Consider the following 19,754-nt stretch of genomic DNA (forward strand, 5'->3'; position numbering starts at 1 on the left):
ACAGGAACCATTCCTGAAAATGCCTTCAACTTCCTGTAATTTTGGGCTTGGGCGGACGTAGTTATCGCTTCCACAAGCTGCGGGAATGTCACTCCTAGCATGGAGCCACCACTGTCAGAGGAACTTGTGATCCCCGCTCCCTGACTGTTAGGGGTTGGGGTGAAGCTGTTCACAAACCGGTTAGGGACCGGTGAGGTTGGCGGGCTACCGGCCCAGCTAGTGGCCCCTTGCCTAGCATCAGAAGAGAAGGTTACTCGGGGTAGGGATATGTCTGATCTGATGGGTGTAATGGCGGCCATATCGTTGTCTTCCCAACCCACATGTCTGGTAAGGGAAGTGACGTGACTGGAAATGGTTCCAGGCTAAATTAGAGGGCACCCTTGCGGTAAAGTCTCTGGTAGATACACTACTCGTGGGCCTCTATCAGGGGGTATAGCTTGTTCGGTGGCCAGCAATAGGGTGTTCTCTTGCCGGTCAATGTTGGAGTTCTTGCTGATGAGGCGGGCGCCCGCCAGACCAGGTAATGTCTTTACTGCGCTGCAGACAGTAAACATGGATACATCAGCAGGTACCCCGTCTACGGCGACTACGTGTCGCGTGTCGCAGGAGCTCTTCTAGCTTTTCGGGCCCAGTTGGCAACTTGTTTGGGCGTGAGCGCAGACATGCTGACTGATAGGATACTACGTTAACTACTGAGTAGGGCACCCCAGGGCTATCTCAGCAGCGCCTCCAAATGTAACGGGTATTCCCTGTGAATACAGATGCTACTACCTGCTGTGTAACCTGTGTGGCTCTCAGGAGCCTAAGCCTCCACTTGGGGAGCCTGGGGTACATACATATAATACGATCTCATGGTGCAACGCCTCCACCTGGGAGGGATCCCAATGGAGTGGGAGGAGGCCCTCACAGGAAACAATCACATTAAGCAAACAGTTGTAAAAGAGAACTGGCTTTACTGCATATATATAAGCATAACATTTACTAAACACATTAACGGTTAGCACTGCATAAGGATATTGCATAATCCCCACACCCACCACCGTGTACCCCCACACCGTGTCCACAGAATAACCCCCCTTGTCCCGTGGTCAGCACTGCCACTATGTGAGAGTACTCTCGTGTGTGCACGTGCGTAACGTTACCTGCCCAGTGCGACAGCACCTGGGCGTTAAAGACTCTTCACAAAGGATCAGATGACTTTAGGATGACGTCCGGTTCCTTCGGTGAGAAGATCTGTGAGGGCGGTCCACCCTTGGTACGGTTCCGCTCTCTGTGCTGAGCAGGCTTGATCCCAAGCCTCTGGAAGAAAGCGCAGCGTCTGCTGTGTCCCTAACTGACTCTGTGTAGTAAGGGGCAGGGTCCCTAACCTGGGGCCTGTCCCTACAACACTCAACTACTGGTGACTCAGGGCTATCTGGAGCCTAGGGGGCTGCTGGCCTAGTGCAGGGAGTCACTGACTCCTGCACCCTACCTCCTTCCCCTAGCTGCTCCTGATACCGACTGACTAGCGTGGTCCAAGCCCGCGAAATGTATCCATTCTCCCCTGCAGGGAGATGCTGTAGCCCTATTGGCTCCCTGGGGTCACGTGGGGTGGTCCTGGGGCTCATGGGAGATGTCCCTTCTGTGTGCCCTCCCCTGATTGGCTGCCTCTCGCATGCTGTCACTGCGCATGCGCAAGGTCCCTGGCTGGTCGCCGCATGCGGAGGACTCACTGCGCATGCGCGAACACATAGAAGATGGCGGCACCCTCGCCGCCGTGCTTCGGGAGCGCCGGGAGCCCTGACAACGTGATCGCGGCCTTGGCAACCGGCCTCACGCGTCCCCGGCAACCCCTGCACCAGTTCCCATCTGCCCCTCACTCCTGCAAGCGCCGACGGGTCCGCCATTGGCTCGGCGGCACCCTCGATCGCCAGCCAGGTGATGGAGGGGCGACGGGCAGAGGGGGACCTGGCTACATATATATATGTAGAAAATAAAAGAGGACAGCGCCGGCTCCATAGTGTACTGTAAATAGTAAAAGGTTTATTACTGCAATGCTAAAATCAGGTCACACACAACAAATCAGTGAATTAGGCGAGTTGAACATGAACTCTGGTCCCTTTGTGATACTCCTGCCGGTGCGGAGCTCCAATCTTGCAGCTAGAGGTGTGGGATGTCCTTCCGCATGCATAGCGGGTAGCTTCGATAGTGTGCGTCCACACAGCGGTCCCCTGGCAAAGCTGTATACGATCCCTCAGTTCCATAGCTCCCTTCCGTAGTAACAGACAGAGATAGAGGCAAGGTCCAGGCTCAGCTCAATCAGTGTTTGAACCCTTATGCGTTTTGTCGTTAGGGTATTGGTTACTTCATATACACACACACAACACAAACTAGCTGGCTATCTCCCCAAGCCAGCCCTGTCTGAATAGCAAATAGAAGCCCTGCCATTCAGATGGTTGGGAGGGGGAAGGTTAACCCTCAAGCCTCTTGGTACAACATCTAGACTCACATAGTTTTCAAGACTGGCTATCTCCCACCAAATTTTAGCTTGTGTACAGTAGTTCCTTTCTAATTCTATAAATAATTTATTAATATCTCTTGGAATAAAATGTCCCAAAATTGATGTTTACAAAGCAATATGACCTAACACCGCTCACTTCAATAGGTGCAGATAATGATGTACACTAAGGACGGTGCATATAGGGAAAGCCAAAGGCATATATATACAAACAAATAATCAGATACAAATGACCTATAGTAACCACTCCCATCACTCTAGGAGGACGGATACCAGTAAAAGCCAAATAATGGCCAAAAATAAAACAATGTCATTTTATTAACAATATAACATTGACGCGCGAACAAATGCAGTAAAAATAAAAACAATGCTAGTGATAATTCCCCAATAAAAATGAAGGTAGTATAATTGGTGCCAATTATTATATATAACCATGCATACCTATAGGATGGATAAATATAGATGCATGTATAGCAATCCCTGGATTAAGCATACAGATAGTGACCTATTGACATTACAGGTCATGAAAGGGTATAATTGAGTGGGAAGTGGTTAAAAACCCTACTAATATCCCTAGCGTTTAGGATGCATATCAATACATTGCAGCAGTGTTGAATGTTGCATTGCTGCTCCCAATATTACACATACAAGCTAATAGTTAATGTATACTATATATAATACACTTAAAGCTCAAACTCAATGTGATTATTGTTATAGACCAAATTTCAAGGCTGACAACATTAAGCAGAAACTTACCCCACACTATGGGCCTCATGCAGTAAGCGTCGATTATGTGAAATCGGCAATCTTACCGATTAGTCATGTTATTGGCGATTTTTCCTCTCCGTATGCAGTAAGTGCCGAATACATTCAAAATCAACCCGAAAACAAATCCGCCCACTCTCACGATGATTATCCGATCACACACAGGTGTATCGGCGTGCGTGGCGGGGTGCTGATAGGTTGCCCAATCACAAATCTTGCTGAATCAGGCGAAACAAGCATGTTTTTGATTGCGCGCCATATTTAAAGGCAACGTGTACTGCTAATCATTCTCTGTGTTGTTGGGAGTGAGAGAGAGAGAGACGCACAGAGCTGGACGATTGAAGATTTGCATATTGACTGAGAGACTTGTTGTGTATTGGGTGAGCTTTGTCCTTTGTTGTTTTGTTTACATCTTTGTCTTGTTTTATATGTGGAAGTGTTTCGTGTGATTGCTTGTACATTTCTTGTCTGTTTTTTGTGAGTGCTGGAAGTATGCCCGCAAAGCGTGGGAAGAGTGATGCCGGTGGGAGTGGGAGTGCTACTCGTGCGAGTACGCGTCGGAGTGAACGTACTGTTCAGGGGAGTGATGTTGCTGAGAGTGAGAGTGGTGTTGCAGGGAGTGGGAGTGCTTGTGCTGCGAGTGGTGTTGCTGGGAGTGGGAGTGCTGTTGCTGGGAGTGGGAGTGCTGTTGCTGGGAGTGGGAGTGCTGGTGCTGGGAGTGGGAGTGCTGTTGCTGGGAGTGCTGGTGCTAGGAGTGTGAGTGCTGGTGCTAGGAGTGTGAGTGCTGGTGCTAGGAGTGGGAGTGCTGGTGCTAGGAGTGGGAGTGCTGGTGCTGGGAGTGCTGCTGGTGGCGCAGTTGCAGATGGGGTGGATGGTGGTGGCGTGCTTGCTGGTGGGCAGCTTTTGGAGGCTCTTCCATTGGAAGAAGGAGAGTCCAGTCAGCACCAGCCAAGCTCTGACCCTAAACCTGCTTGGAAGAAACGTGTGGAGAAGCCACGTAATCCTCGCTTCAATGACCAGGAAAATACAGCTCTTGTCACTGGCATTCTGGAGCACTATGACAGTATATATGGACATTTACTAGGTAAGTGTACCTTTACATTTATTATTCAAATACATGTGATCCTAGGTCATCTGAGTTTTGTTCATATGCAAATATGGGTTCACAATATCTTTCTATGTTAATTAGTCTGGAAACACAGCTTTTTATCATGCCTTACAAGGACAACTAAACACAGGCGGTCAATTTGCCATAACTGCATACAATATGAATGCAAGCTTGCTTACATGTATAGGTTTAGTAGTGAATGCTCATGTGCTTCACATATTACACCTAAAACAGCATGTTTGCTATCTCTTGGAACAGCTAGCAGTGTAGGAAACTGGTGCTTATATTATTATTAATTTACCTCATATATTTTATATGTTTTTCAAGGGCGGACAAGTTCAGCAAGCAGAAAAGAGATGTGGGACACAATAGTCATTGGTGTCAATGCGTGTGGGAATCATGTGAGGGACAAGCGGAATTGTCACAAGAGATTTGATGATATTAGGTCCAAATTGAAAAAGAAAATACAACACCAACGCGTGCATGCTACTGGCACTGGAGGTGGGCCCACACCACAACGTCTCATATTAAGTCCATTGGAGGAGCTGCTTCGGGCAAAATTACTTCCCGTCGTCGTGGAAGGCTTACCTGGTGACCGTGATATAGGAATTTACCCCTCACAATTTCCACCAGGTGAGAAATATTACTGTACTAGGCGTGTCGTTGCTTACAGTTATTTTGCATAGTTACACTGCTTTTTATACTGTCTTCACAATATAAGCATACCTGCATCTATATATGTATATGTCTGATTCTGTATATATATATATCTCAAAATAGACATATATGTTGTAGTCCTACTAAAAGCAGTAACTAATATAGCACGTGCCATTGCGTGCTCATTTACATGTGAATTCCCAAAATGCATTGCTGCAGTGGAAGCAATTGATGGTGGGCGAAGATGGGGAACAACAGGGTAGTACACATGTGTAACACATGTTAATGAGAAATTATTACTAGCTACAGGTACAGAACAGAAATATGTATAATATTATTGTGTATTTTATTTATTTTACTCCGACAAACATGACATTACTGCCTATTTTAAGCATGCATCAAATATATTGCATGCAACGGCCTACAAACATCACTTGCACTAACACATCTATAGTTGTTTATGAAAAGGTCCATTTTTACTTTAACTCATATACAGACAGCATAATGAGGCACACGTATCATATTTTATGTCATTGTTTTCATAACTTAAAAACTGCACACGACTATTTAGCTCATCTACCATTGTGTTAAAGCAGCTGCAATTAATATCTCATCACAGCATACACTTCAACAGAGGGGGTGGGGTTCAGCACACACACTAATTACAGCCTCATTTTAGGGTCAACTTAGTTCACACCATTTTCACCTGTTTCAAGTCATTGAAAGGTGTGGCTGATTAGGCTTTTTGGGGAAGGGAATACCGTTATTACAACCTGACTAGCACAACTGAACTTAATCACACTCATTTGAAAGCTTCACTTTAGCTACTAAATGCCCCAACAACTCATTACTTATCAAACCGTACATCACACATTAGTTCACTCATATCTATAGTTGAACTACTACTATCAACGACACATTATCACACACTGCATGTGTTGTCTTGTTTAGTCACAGCCACATTCATGTGTGCCACATCTTATATTAATGTACCACACATATCCTCTACCAAAAACAACACTTTGTGCAATATGACCACCTTCATGATAACCATTGTGAATGGTCATCTCATGATAGTTATGTACATTATGATACTGATATCACTACACAACATATGATTTTTATGTTCAAATTTAATCTATTTATCCTCACGCATTACTGCAGGAACATAGTATGTTTTATGTTAGGGAACTCAAAAGTTCTAAGTACACAGGCATGTACATTGTTATTACAACTATTTATGTTCACTTTCACACACACACATTTTGGGTTAAGGAAATGATGCTGTTAGGTACTCATAAATACAGAAAATACAATAACTGTTTGTTCAATATTTACACATGTAAATGTAAAACTTATGTTATTGTTATATATAGTTGCCCCTGAAGGACATGTGTCACCTGAGACTGAACAAGTGTCTTCACCTGGGTCAGCCAGCTCAACACACCTAGAAGGTGAGTGTATCAGTTGGTGGCCATATAATATGTGCTCTTCTATATGTTATGTTGTCATGTTCATTATTTGTTTTGCACATCTTCTTTAAATAGGATTACTTAGTGTCAGTGAAAATGAAGTGTAAGCCAACTTGTATTGTGTTAGTGATGTTAACTATCATGTAGGAGTTGTGAGTTTACAGCAAGTTTTCATTCACTCATATTTCATACTGAGTCCAAACATTATTCTTAAGTCAAGGTAGTTTTTAATGTGAGGTTATAAAACGTATGGAAACATGTTAGTTGTTACTTATGACACAGTACAATTACATAGTAACACAGCAGAGATTAACATGCCATTTAATAATGTGTACATTTATTTGTAGAACATGATGAAGAGAATTATGATGATGATGATGATGATGATGATGATGATGATGATGCCGCCGCCACCGCCATAGACACACAAATACAAGCAAGTGACCATGAAGAGGTTCCAATTGAAACTGTTTTACCGCCAAAACGTCCAGCAAATACCACATATGATGCAATTGTAGCTTCTGAGGGAAAAATTGTGGAAGCAGAAAATCGTCGCCATTCTGACCTGATGACAGTGCTGGAAAGGATGATTGCACTGCAGGAAGAAACAGTTTCACAATTGGCACATCTCCACAGAGTCTTCATTGAAGTGCCTAAACAGTTGCAAAAAATCAACAGCTCATTCGAAGCATTAGTTGTTCAGCAAACACAAGCTAATTACTGGAGAATGACTAATGTACCACAATTCAACACCTCACAGCCAGGATCTGTTCATGCAGGTCAATTTTCACCACATTCATCTGATATTCATTCACCAGGCCCAAATGTTACCGGTCAAGTAGCAGACATTGCTGTGCAGGTTCCTGACGACATCCTACCGCTGCCATCTGTACAAATTCAGCAGCTGACACCTACAAAGGAGGCCACAAAAAGAAAACACAAGCAGTTACTACTGACCAGTTTTTGGTCAAAAACAACAAAAGACACACATGAAACAGACCAACCATCACTTGTGCAGTGTCTACCAACTTGCTCACATGTGTCAGTGGGCACAAGCCCTGTCCGTGAACAGTCACTACCCAAAAGCCCTGTAGGTGAGTCACTGCCCAAAAGCCCTGTAGGTGAATCGCTGCCCAAAAGCCCTGTAGGTGAATCGCTGCCCAAAAGCCCTGTAGGTGAGTCACTGGCCACAAGCCCTGTAGGTGAGTCACTGGCCACAAGCCCCGTAGGTGAACAGTCACTGCCCAAAAGCCCTGTAGGTGAGTCACTGGCCACAAGCCCTGCCCGTGAAGTGCCAGAGGCCACTCAAAGTGGCTCTGTTGTGCCTAAAGTTGGTGGCAAAAGAAAAAGGAAAACTCAAGAGACAACAAGCAGGCCTGTTACTCGCTCGCAAAAGGAACAAAAAAAATAAATGTTATAATTCAGAAAATATGTCTTTGGCCTTGTTTTGTTGACTTCAGATTATCTAATTACTATTGTATGTATGCTGAAGACTGTGTTGTTTCCAAACTTTCAAGTATGTTTTTGTACACGTGAAGTTTTGGAAATGTTAACACTCCTAATTAATGAATAGTGTTATAAATATTTATGTTTTAATCGTCTGTTCAGTAATGGTCCACCAGGAGCCAGTTGCTAAGTTTAGAGAAGCTGCCATTGACTTTGCAGCAAAACATTGCATTTGGGTGTGTTAATTGATGTAATCATTGCATGTGCATATTATTTTCATGCAATTATAAAAGCACCTATTTAACTGCAAACATCTTTCTTGTACGTGTACAGCAGGATTTTGTGTTAAATATTACTTACCTTTGGTGGCCATTGTAATGTTGTCCTTTAATCATTTATGTGTTCTTGTTTCAAGAACATCTCTGAATTGATACTAATATATATGTAGTATGTATTGATATATGCACACACACACACACAGACACACACTGTGTGTGTGTGTGTGTGTGTATATATATAGTACTATCTAAACTGGTATAGATGTATTTACAAAAAACATACACTTCATGCTTCCTTGTGAAAACACACTATTTTAATAATACAGGCCTAATGTTTGACAACTATACTAAGTGTGAGCCTCTAACATTATTGGGTGCAAACAAATGTTTATTACTTAATTCACTCATGTTTATCACCATTTAAATAGGTTTCATACAAGGCCTACTTACTGCCATCAATATGTTGTGTGTACTCCTGCAATATAAAAAAAAAAAAAAAGATACATTATATATATATATATATATATATATATATATATATATATACATATACATATATACACACACACACACTATACATATAGTACAATATACACTTTATATATATATATATATATATATTTTTATGAGAGAGATATAATTATATATATATAGATACACACGTATTTAAACTCATGCAGACAGGTAGTTAACCAGAATTTCAAATACACACAAATGTATGTGGGAAAAAAACATTTCATTTTGCAGGTGTGTGTATTTACTGATATGGCTGTCTAAGCACTATTTTCACACACTGCTCTTTGTTATTTTGCAAGAAAACTCAATGTTACTGAAATAAGTGTAGGAATGTTTTCACAAACGAGATAAAAAAATGATACATGTTTTTCCCACATTCGCCTATCACTAACCACAAAACTTAAACCAATTAAAAGGACACATCCAATTGGCCTTTGAAATAAGGAGTAAAAGTAGTTACTTTTGTTGACCTTGAAAACGAAACACAGGAATTTGTTAGCCATTGAGCAGAATCATTTTGATGAGCAAAGAAGACAGAACTGCACACATCTTTTGTGCTACTCTGACATGGCTGATGAATTCGTTAACAATATGAATCCCCTCTTAGGTTATAAGTACATGGTTTCCGAAGCAATTTTAAACAGTCGCGGACACAAAGCAAGCACACGCCAAATCTATGATTTGATTCGAGCTAAATATCCTTATTACCAAGACCGTAGGCATGCGCGGAATTTTAATTCCTCAATAAGATTCACTTTATCAACTAATGACTTTTTTGAACGTGTGCAGGATAAGCTAGAACACACCTATGGTTTCTGGAAGATTGCAAAGGAAAAGAATTTTACCCTGAAAGAGGGCACATATATTGTTGTGAAAGGCATATTTATTCCTAATGCCAATAGCAATGGATCTGCTACTACTGTTCCGTGTGAATCGATACCTGCTGCAATATCTGCACCCTCCATTCCTGAAACCCACATTGTACAACAACAAAAGTACTATGATTATGTACCAAGCCTTTCAGCTGAAAATGCATTGGAATGGGAACCAGAAGAAATGAACCTACCTCCCGACCAATTGTTTGAAGAAAGCAGTGGCGATTCCTATGAGCGCTTCATGGAGGAGATGTGTGTCATACTGGATTCAGCGGGTGGGTCAAGCGTGGATGAAAATGCCTTGCATTTCTGGAGCGACCAGTTGCAGCCAGACGAACAGTTAATTCTAGAAGAATGGTAAATATAACAACCGTTATGCGTTGACTGTGCGTTTAAATGTTTTTTTTTTTTTGTTTTTTTTTAACCACCATTTTCCCTTCCAATGCGTGGATACAGCGTAACATTGCAGACTGCATAACATGTAGCGATCACAAAGAAATTGTTGCCGAATACAATATAGTATAACCTGAAAGAGTAGTACACATTGCTGACGGAATAAATATACGTACTTTCCTATCCCTTTAACCATATTAGCAACATTTTAACATAACTCTAACACATACCTGTTTTGTTATCATGCTACATCTACAACATTTAAAACCGGGTCCACCACGTATGACGTGGGACCCTTGTCATGGCCCAAGGCGTCCTTAAAAAGGATTACGGATGTAAGTCCCGCCCCCAAGCGACGTGCGCGCCTCAAAGCCTATTGGCTGTCATGTTTTGTTATAGTAACGGTAACTGCAGTGTGTCATGTGTGCGGCTCAGTGTTTGTAGGCGTCAACTGGGCGTTAGCTGAATGTTAATTGAGTGGGAGGAGTGTTAGCGTGCGTTTCACGCTGGTTTAACATGACGTCACACGTATTGCATTTGCGCATTGTGTTATCGGCCGTCCTTTCTGTCCAAACACGTCTGTTTAAAAAGAATACAGATGTACTCGTTTAGAACGAATGTAGTTTCGTATTCATTGTATTTGAAATAAAGATTTTATGTTTAATGGTATTTTCAAGATGTATTGAACGCACAACGTACGCTTTGTTTTGCGCATGCGCTAACAGTTAGTGCAGCCAAGCGTGAAGTGCGTGCGCACACTAAGATGTGCGCGCACATTTTTCAGTATACAGGTAACGTTCACATCATATACATAGTTATGCCTGCTACAAATTTAAAGAAACATTACATACTGATGTACACTTGTACTTCTAACATATAAGTGAGTGACGTGTGTATGTACACAATCATATAGAGCTGTGTAATGCGTTGTCACGGATACATATATAGTAAGGTGCCATATTTGACCATCATGTGTTTGCTGTATTTCAGAGATGTCGGGGAAGATACAATCGGATCAATGTATGATTTCAGAAGAGTCTACCTTTATATGAGATGATTGTGAGGAGGAGCCACCGACTACTATACTACATATGGAACTAATTTTATATTGCTTGCAGCTCTTATTAACAAACAATTAAAAATGTGATACCCTTATGCCTATATTGCATAAGCACTTAATTAACATAATGATGTTGCAAAATAGTGCCTCATGAATTTTTATTGAGTGTTCTTTAATGACTACTATCATTTTATGGCATGGTGTGTTTTATATATAACAACCATTCCCACTCTGCTAACACATTTGTGAATTCTATTGTGTAATGGAACGTATGACTGTCGAAACTATGTAACAATAATAATAATAATAATTATAATATGAGCATGTTCATGTATAGCGCTGCTAGTTGTACACAGCGCTTTACAGACACATTTTTCAGGCTGAGGTCCCTGGCCCGTGGAACTTACAATGTATTTTTTGCCACCTGAGGCACAGGGAGATAAAGTGACTTGCCCAAGGTCACAAGGAGCCGACACCGGGAATTGAACCAGACTCCCCTGCTTCAAAATCTCAGTGCCAGTGTGTGTCTTTACTCACTGAGCCACTCCTTCTCCCAATGTAAAGGACACTTACAACCAACTAGCCATTTCTTATTAAAAATCTCTTGTTACATGGGTATGTTGATAAAATGGTTTGGGACTGTAGCAAATAATGTTATTGGCCAGATGTTGTGGTCCCCTACAATGCATGATGTTCTGATTATGACATCAACATCATGTAATGAAGTACGTTTCTGTGTATATTTCATTAACCTAACTAACTATAGTTTACTGTGTTTATTAAACGTTCTAAAAATACATAGTATAGTCAATATGATGATATAAGCTACCATAATAAAGCTGGTGTTATCATTTGTCGGTGTTATACATGGATCCTACACAAATTGATACAGACACAAACAGTTGTCTTACAAAGTGTGTCTATGCTAATGTGCACGTGATTGACGTTACAATTGTGACAATACTTGATAATTATCATCATGATAATGATGAAGTGACGTGATTTATATTGCAAAAATATTACCAACATTGTCATATTGGTAAATTATAAATGCTAAATGACAGTAACATTAGTGACAAATTTGTCTTCTCTGTTAACAGTTTAACACTTGGTACATGTAGGACACATCCACACACGTGTGACTTATACATACACATGTCACAAATGTAAATTAATGTTGACTATTAATTCCTAGCATTACAAAACACCAACATTGCTAAATATAAGATGTAGTACGCATTGTTGTGATTGCAGGCATTCATGCATGGAGTGTTATGATCAGTCAATTTCATCCGTGATGAATGATCTCCCGTAAGTAAAGAAATAACTACAGTTATCCCCTTGTCTCCAAACACCTCTATATTACATGAATGGAATTTATAAGGAAACATACATAAAATGTGATGAAATGGGAGTAATCATTTTCTAATACAATGCACATGAAAGCTCAAGAGTAGCTAAATGCATATACATGATACAGAAAGTACATATATGTAACATTTGTGTTTAAACCAATATGTTGGGTTTTGACTTCAAATAATTATAGGAAGATTGATGTAGGCACATCTTATGAGAGATGTCAGCAAATATACATACCATGATCAGTCATACTGGAGATATACCTATAATGCAAAGGAACAATATATAAATTGCAAACATTGACATGCCATCTTCAGTACCGTAAACAACACAGCAAAGTGTGTATTTGGTGTTAAATGTGCAACACCATGTATATTTCATGACATTCAAAATGTAAATCAGGCTGGTGTACACATCATATGGATGTACATGTTACACTGCACCAATAACATTGTATGTAAGCATACTAGAAGCATGAATGAGTATGGGCATAATATGTGTATTGTGTTAGCATAAGGAACAACACAATGCTAAAATATTAGTGCTTTGTTACCCCAGTTGTATTCACATACACACAACTAAAGTAAAATTGAAGAGGGATTATATAACCTGTGCAACAATAACATACCGGTGCCACATCCCTTTGTGCACACAGCAGAGAGAAGAAAGGTGTGCAACCCATATTCATCTGTGTCCTACCAGAAGGGTATATAAAAAAACATTATTGTTAAGATAACATAATGTAAGTATAAAAGTAGAACTTGGAACATATATGTTTGTACTTACAAGAAAAAAATGAATTGATGAGATTCTGGCGTGTCTGGCCACCACTGGCTGTTTGTTCATTTTCAGCAGCTACATGGGTGGGATGCTCGTCTACCACAGGCTCAGCTAGGTCTGACTGTACATTGTGCCTCAGTGCAACATTGTGCAAAATGCAACAGGCAAGGATAATATCAGACACTTTTTGAGGCTTGTATAGAAGAGCCCCACCAGTTCTGTCCAGACACCTAAATCTGGTCTTGAGTAGGCCAAATGTCCTCTCTATAACAGATCTTGTAGATATATGGGCTGCATTGTACCTGTCCTCTGCTTCAGTTTGAGGGTTTAGCACCGGAGTCAAGAGCCACGGCCTAATTCCGTATCCTGAGTCACCTATAATGAATGGAGCACACATAAGCTGACATTAGTGATCAAATTGTACAATGCCAACATTCCTAAATAAAAATGTGTTTTGTGTTATAACATGTAAATGTGTACTCACCCAGCAGCCAACCATGTTCAAAATGTCCCTCTTCGAACGCATGGAAGACTGAAGAGTTCCTCAGGATGGAGGAATCGTGACTGGAACCAGGGAATTTGGGTACCACATGCATTATCCTCATCGTCGCATCACATACCACCTGTACATTGAGTGAATGGTAGTGCTTACGATTGCGGTACACATGCTCACTCTGACTAGGTGCAATCAAAGCAACATGTGTGCAATCGATTGCACCCAGCACACATGGTATCCCTGCTATATTATAAAAGCCAGTCCTGACTTCCAGCCACTCTGTCGCCTCTGTAGGAAAATGAATATAATTCCTAGCGTGTCTATTGAGTGCATAGAGAAACTGGGTCAAGGCCCGCGAGAATGTAGATTGCGAGACCCCGCCCACTATGCCCACAGTTGTCTGGTATGACGCGGAAGCAAGATAATGTAATGAGCACAGCATTTTAACAAGCCCAGGGACTGCACGACCTCTGGCTGTGAAAAAATCTAAATCTCCCCTTATCTCCTGATAAAGAGCTAAGATTGCTGCTGAACTCAAACGATAGCGACTTACAATCTCCTCCTCACTCATCCCATCTAACAGGGTTCTCTCCCTGTACAGACGCGGACGAGGCACAACTTGTCTCCTCTGTCTTCTCCTCTGATCTCCTGTCCCTCTCCCTGTCTCTGTCGTATCCGCGTGACTGTCCCTGTCACTGTCACTGTTCCTTGGTGTGTCCCTCCCTTGCCCTATATGATTGTCTTCATCATCAAGCATGTCATAGAAAAGAATGTTCCTCCGTCTCCTAAACAATCTCAACATTTTGAAATGAGTAGCTGTGAATGATCAGGTAATGGGCGTCCTTTAAATAGGTATGTGATGATGTCAGGTGACATAGTAAAATGCAAGGTGTTACATTAACATAATAAAGTACTTCTGTGGCAAGCTGTGTGCAGTTCTTGTTATAAGTATTTGTTGTGTGTATTCTGCAGGGAATGATGATATTTGGCAATGATGTGACGTGAACCTTTGTAGAAACATTGCTTGCAAATAAATAGTTGCATGTGCAATGCATGTAACACTTGTGAACGCAACAGTCAGTCATGTAATTAGGCAAAAAGGCTGAGATTGACGTGGGAAAAGTTTTGTGTAACATGTGTAATTAGGCATGTTATTGTGACATGTTGACAACAATGAATAGTCGTGTGCATATGCATGCATTTCTGTAAGGAGGATAGTTGGTATAGAATGAGTTAACAAGGTGTCCCAATGCTGAATTACTGTACATGTGTGTATAAGTTAGGTTGAAGTGCTTGTAATGCTACGGTTACAATGTAAACATGCAATGTGATTGAGCGTCCAATAAGTGACGTCATGAAAATAGGGAGGACCCAAAACTAGATGTAAACATGAGAATTTAGATGTACATGAACGTTTAAAGATGCGTGTCACATTACAAGCATTGTGTAATGTAAAGGAAGATGAATATACGGTGTATGTGTGACATGTGTGTCATGTGTAACATCATGTAAATAATTGTCGCTCAGTTCAGTAAAATGTGTGATATGATGTGAGGTTCTCCTTTAAGAGTTGAGTATAGTATTTTCCCTTGGCACATCATCACATGATGAGTAATGTGACCCGCAAATGCTGCAAACATGTAAAAGTATAATGTTATGCAAATAATACACGTCAGCTGTGACACAATGCAGAGAATGCCCCCACACTGTAATGCAAATGACGTTTGTATTGTGAGCAATGAAACGTAAACAGTACTATACTGTTATACGTCCCCGCTCCATTGACTCCATTGATGTACAGAAGTTTTTTTTTTCTAAGTGCCATTGCGGCAGTCTTAGCGATCGTTCTCCCCTCCAAACTGCCAACTTTAGTTGGCGGGAGAAATTGGCCATAACATCTCAATTTCGTAGTGCCGATCAGGCCCGATAAGCTGTTTTTTTTTGTTGAATCCAGCCGATTTAAAAAAGTGGCGATCAGTGGCGAAAACAGGCTTATCGGCAGCCGACTGGCCATAACAAAATAATCGGCTCCGAAACCGGGCGAAATCAAGCACTTATCGGCGCTTACTGAATCTCAAACCCAATTTTGGCTATAAAATGGTGATAATTCCCTTATCAACGCTTACTGCATGAGGCCCATAGTCCTTCTTATAGTATGTGCATTGGGAAAACAATCATAACATTTTAGCAAAGTGATTGACAATAGTGATGTGTCAAAGTTTCACTGTTTGGTTTGTGAACATTTATTCACTTTTTTCATTGTACCATATTTGCATATACTTTTTGCCATTTTTCCTGTGAAAGTTTTCTACGTTACTTGAAAGGTTTACGATTTTTGCCAAACTCACTTGAATATAAACATTCAGTAAAAGTCAGTCCAGCATTAATTTCCTCTTTGCAGCCCTGAGGAATCTGCTGTTTTTTTCCCAGGCACTGTAACAGGTGGTGCTGGGGATACAGTATTCTTCCATAGTACCCATGCTCATCCTGAGACATAGTTGAGGGGATACTGTGTCTAGAATTTTCCCCACTGTATTGCACATAAGAATAGTGCTTAGGTAGAGGGAATATGGAGCCTAGGGATTCCTCCTAAATCCAATTATCTTCAGGATTAGATATACAGTTATATTATTTACAAGTGTTATTTAGACAAAAGGGTGTAGGAGTAACACCATTTAATATATATGGCCCTTTATAAGTTGTTTTTCCACCCCAGAAGTGCCTTATGTAGTATCTTTTTACATCTGGCTCTCAATATTTTAAAAGTTTTGATCTTTTAATATGGTGTTAGAAAATTGTATGTTGGGAGCTGTTGTGTTAGTATATATACTTGGGGTTGCCAGGTGGCTTATAAAAAAAAAAAACAGGACACAATGATTAAAGGTGCAATGTACTCGGGGCACACACACACCCACAAACCCACACACCCACACACCCATTTCACCTGTCTCTGCTCCATGCTGTTTCCTCCTCTCCTTGGCCCCACCCCCAGGCTGACACCTCCTCCTGATTGGCTGCATTACCCAGCATCAGACAATCAGGATGGAGGAAGCTGTCTAGCCCCCTAGCAACAACCCTGTTCTCTCCCTGCTCTGGGAAATCCCACAGCTCTGCAAGCCACTTAGGTCACTACTCTATGTCCAGAGAGGTAATACCGGACACATACATGCCCAATATTACCTCTAATTGTTTACTGGACAGAGTGTCTAAATACAGGACAGTCCGATTCAATACTGGGCACCTGGCAACCCTATCCTATATATCTTTTCTAATTACCAACATACCCTCTAGACTCCATTCATGATGTATAGTATTTCAAAAGTAAAGAAAAACAAAAAAACATGTTCCCATCAGTTATGAATATGTCTGAACGCAAAGGACATTATATTAATATTTTATATATTGTTATAAATGCATTGCAGAGGTAAACCTTTCAATTCATTAAAATTAAACGATTCCACTATTTTATTTCAAACACTGTTCATTTGAGAACACAGATGGCTTTGGTAAATCAAACATGATAATTGTCACATTTTATACTTAATAAATCTCATGTTGCAAGTCTGGCAAGATTTTATAGTGCTTCTGCCAATAAAAAAGGCTGGCTCAACTAAATTATCAAAAATCTGTTAACAAGTAGGTAGAATTTAGTCTCTCCTGCATTACGCTGCATACATGGAAACCTCACCATACCTAATATACCACCAAGGGCCAGACACACAATGCTTTATTAAGGGACTATCATATTAACTATAATGTTTGTAAAGTACCTAGTGACCCTGCCCAAGCACTTTTTTATTCAACATTTGGAGGGATACCTGGGAGAATGAGGAAAACAGTCAGGCACAAGGTTCTTGCAAAAGGGTGGTTTAATAGCAATGCCAATGTTTCTGCTGCATACTCAGTCTTTGTCAAGGTGAGGGCTTAACATAGAACAATGTTGTGAAATATATATACCTTTTGTACTCACCTATTACCTCGCTACAGCTGTCCATCAGCGCGAACTCTGCACCTGTCATGACATCACGGCTCCCATGAAGTCCCGTGTATTATTTATTTATTTATAAAATGTTTTACCAGGAAGTAATACATTCAGAGTTACCTCTCGTTTTCAAGTATGTCTTGGACATAGTTAATATGACAAATAATACATGGTTACAAATACAGCTACATAAATGAACAGGGTATACATTATATACAATACAGTGCATGCACAGTTAGAGAAGATGTATATTATAGGCTTATGTAACAGGCACAGGGCACACACTACTCTCAGCAGTCCACCGCACATGCGCACACAGCATGATACGTGTGAACACACCAGAGATACCTGGAAAATATATTAATATAAATAATTGAGTATACTCTGTCTGTCTTACTTTGTCTCCTATCCTGCCAAAACACATATTTCCGGGTCTGGGTGGCTAAGACATGCTTAACGTGATATTCAGCCTATGTTAATGAGATGTATAAAGACTCTTATAATTAAATAAAAGAATTACATATATGTTGTAATGTTGAAATGGGTTTTACATCTAGCACTAAAAATCTGAATTAAAAGTAAAAAATAAAGTTTTCTCATGCCTTTTCTATTCTTATCAAATTTGTATTTAATCACTATCCAATTATAAATTAAAGTAAAGTGAGAGAATTCTAGAAAATGACCCAACAAAATAATGAAGTACTGTAGTTTCTATAACCAGCAGCAATTGAAATGATAATTTCATATTACTGTGCTTATCTTAAGCAGCAAATAATTTTTTTGTAATTAGGGAATTTAGTACGCTTAGGGATCATAGGAAATGTATTTTAAGAGGCATTTTGATGATGTGTCTTTTAGCATCAATGTTGCAAAGTATTATGAACGTGCAATGTGGAAAGTGTCAGTAGGAGGAGTAGGTGGGGGTATAGGTAAATAACATACATATTATATAGAGGTGCATCATATTCTGATGACATTTCTGTTTATCATTTTCCTCACCCCAGAATCAATACCAGACAGGTTCAAGTTTGTGTAAACATTTCTAATCTCTGTAGAATATACAAACTTTATCAACAAGTTTCTTTACACATGATGCATATCAACAAGAAGGAAATGCAAAAATTAAGTTCAGACGTGGAAGAACACATTTATTTTCTGGCTCTTTGACCCCTTTCCTCATTCTAAATAATTATGAACTAGATACGTGATATTCAAAATTGTGCGGTTAATTCACAAAATTGTGTGATTTGGCGCATTACCAAATCGCACAAAAACAATAGCAAATTTTACAATAAAGCCTTAAAACGTGTGCCTCCGGTTACACGTTATCATGTGATAACAAGTACAATAACATCGGGTACATTTGTACAGACATGGTGGCAGTGACACTTGTAATTCCTGTAGTCAATTATTTCATTGTGTTTCCAATAATAAAAAAACAAATCTTTTCAGATTTTCTCGTATATTATGCATGTAAAATACTCTACAACTAATGTGGTCAACTATTAAGTCATTTATATAATACTCGACAAACACACAAGGCGCACTTGTATTTTTATTTCCTCTTTGACAATACTCTATCTATTCTAAGTACTGTAGCTGCATACGCCTGTAAATGTACACAGAATACATTTTACAAGGAAGGATTACAAAGTGTAATACCAGTAACCTTGTTTTTATGGCTTCACAAATATAATAATGTTAATTGATGTGGAGCCATAAACACCTTTTTAGACAGACTTAAGAAGGCTCGGATCATCTTTCGGGGACTGAAAGCTCTCAGACTGCCATTAATTTCAGGTCCTTTTGGTAAATAAGTGTGGGATAGGATGAGTTCACAGGATTAATTAATGCCCCGGGAGAGCTCATGAAACAGCATCAAACTGTAATCAGCTATTTGAATTGTTGTTTCAGGAAGCCTTGGGTCTCTAGGGCACCGCAAGAAGTGCTCATTACTGTCTGGGTAATGTATTCCCAACAAGTATTTGTAATAGAATTAGCTACTGTATACATCTCATAGTTTGTTAATTTGAGGGTAGCAATGGGTGGGACACATTTCATTTTATGAAA

At 40.4% G+C, this 19,754-nt stretch overlaps 1 protein-coding gene and 1 long non-coding RNA gene across 3 annotated transcripts in view; both read left to right on the forward strand.

The window, feature by feature from the left end:
• The window catches only part of ZNF804B (zinc finger protein 804B), a 663,847-nt gene that overhangs the window by 514,513 nt on the left and 129,580 nt on the right, over positions 1–19,754 (forward strand). The window lies entirely within an intron of this gene.
• LOC142488761 (uncharacterized) lies at positions 4,843–6,861 on the forward strand. Its single transcript, XR_012799642.1, has 3 exons — positions 4,843–5,003; positions 6,404–6,481; positions 6,847–6,861. It is a non-coding gene; the product is annotated as an uncharacterized LOC142488761 (long non-coding RNA).

The sequence above is a fragment of the Ascaphus truei genome, chromosome 2, assembly GCF_040206685.1.
Source record: "Ascaphus truei isolate aAscTru1 chromosome 2, aAscTru1.hap1, whole genome shotgun sequence".
Classification (NCBI taxonomy): Eukaryota; Metazoa; Chordata; class Amphibia; order Anura; family Ascaphidae; genus Ascaphus; species Ascaphus truei.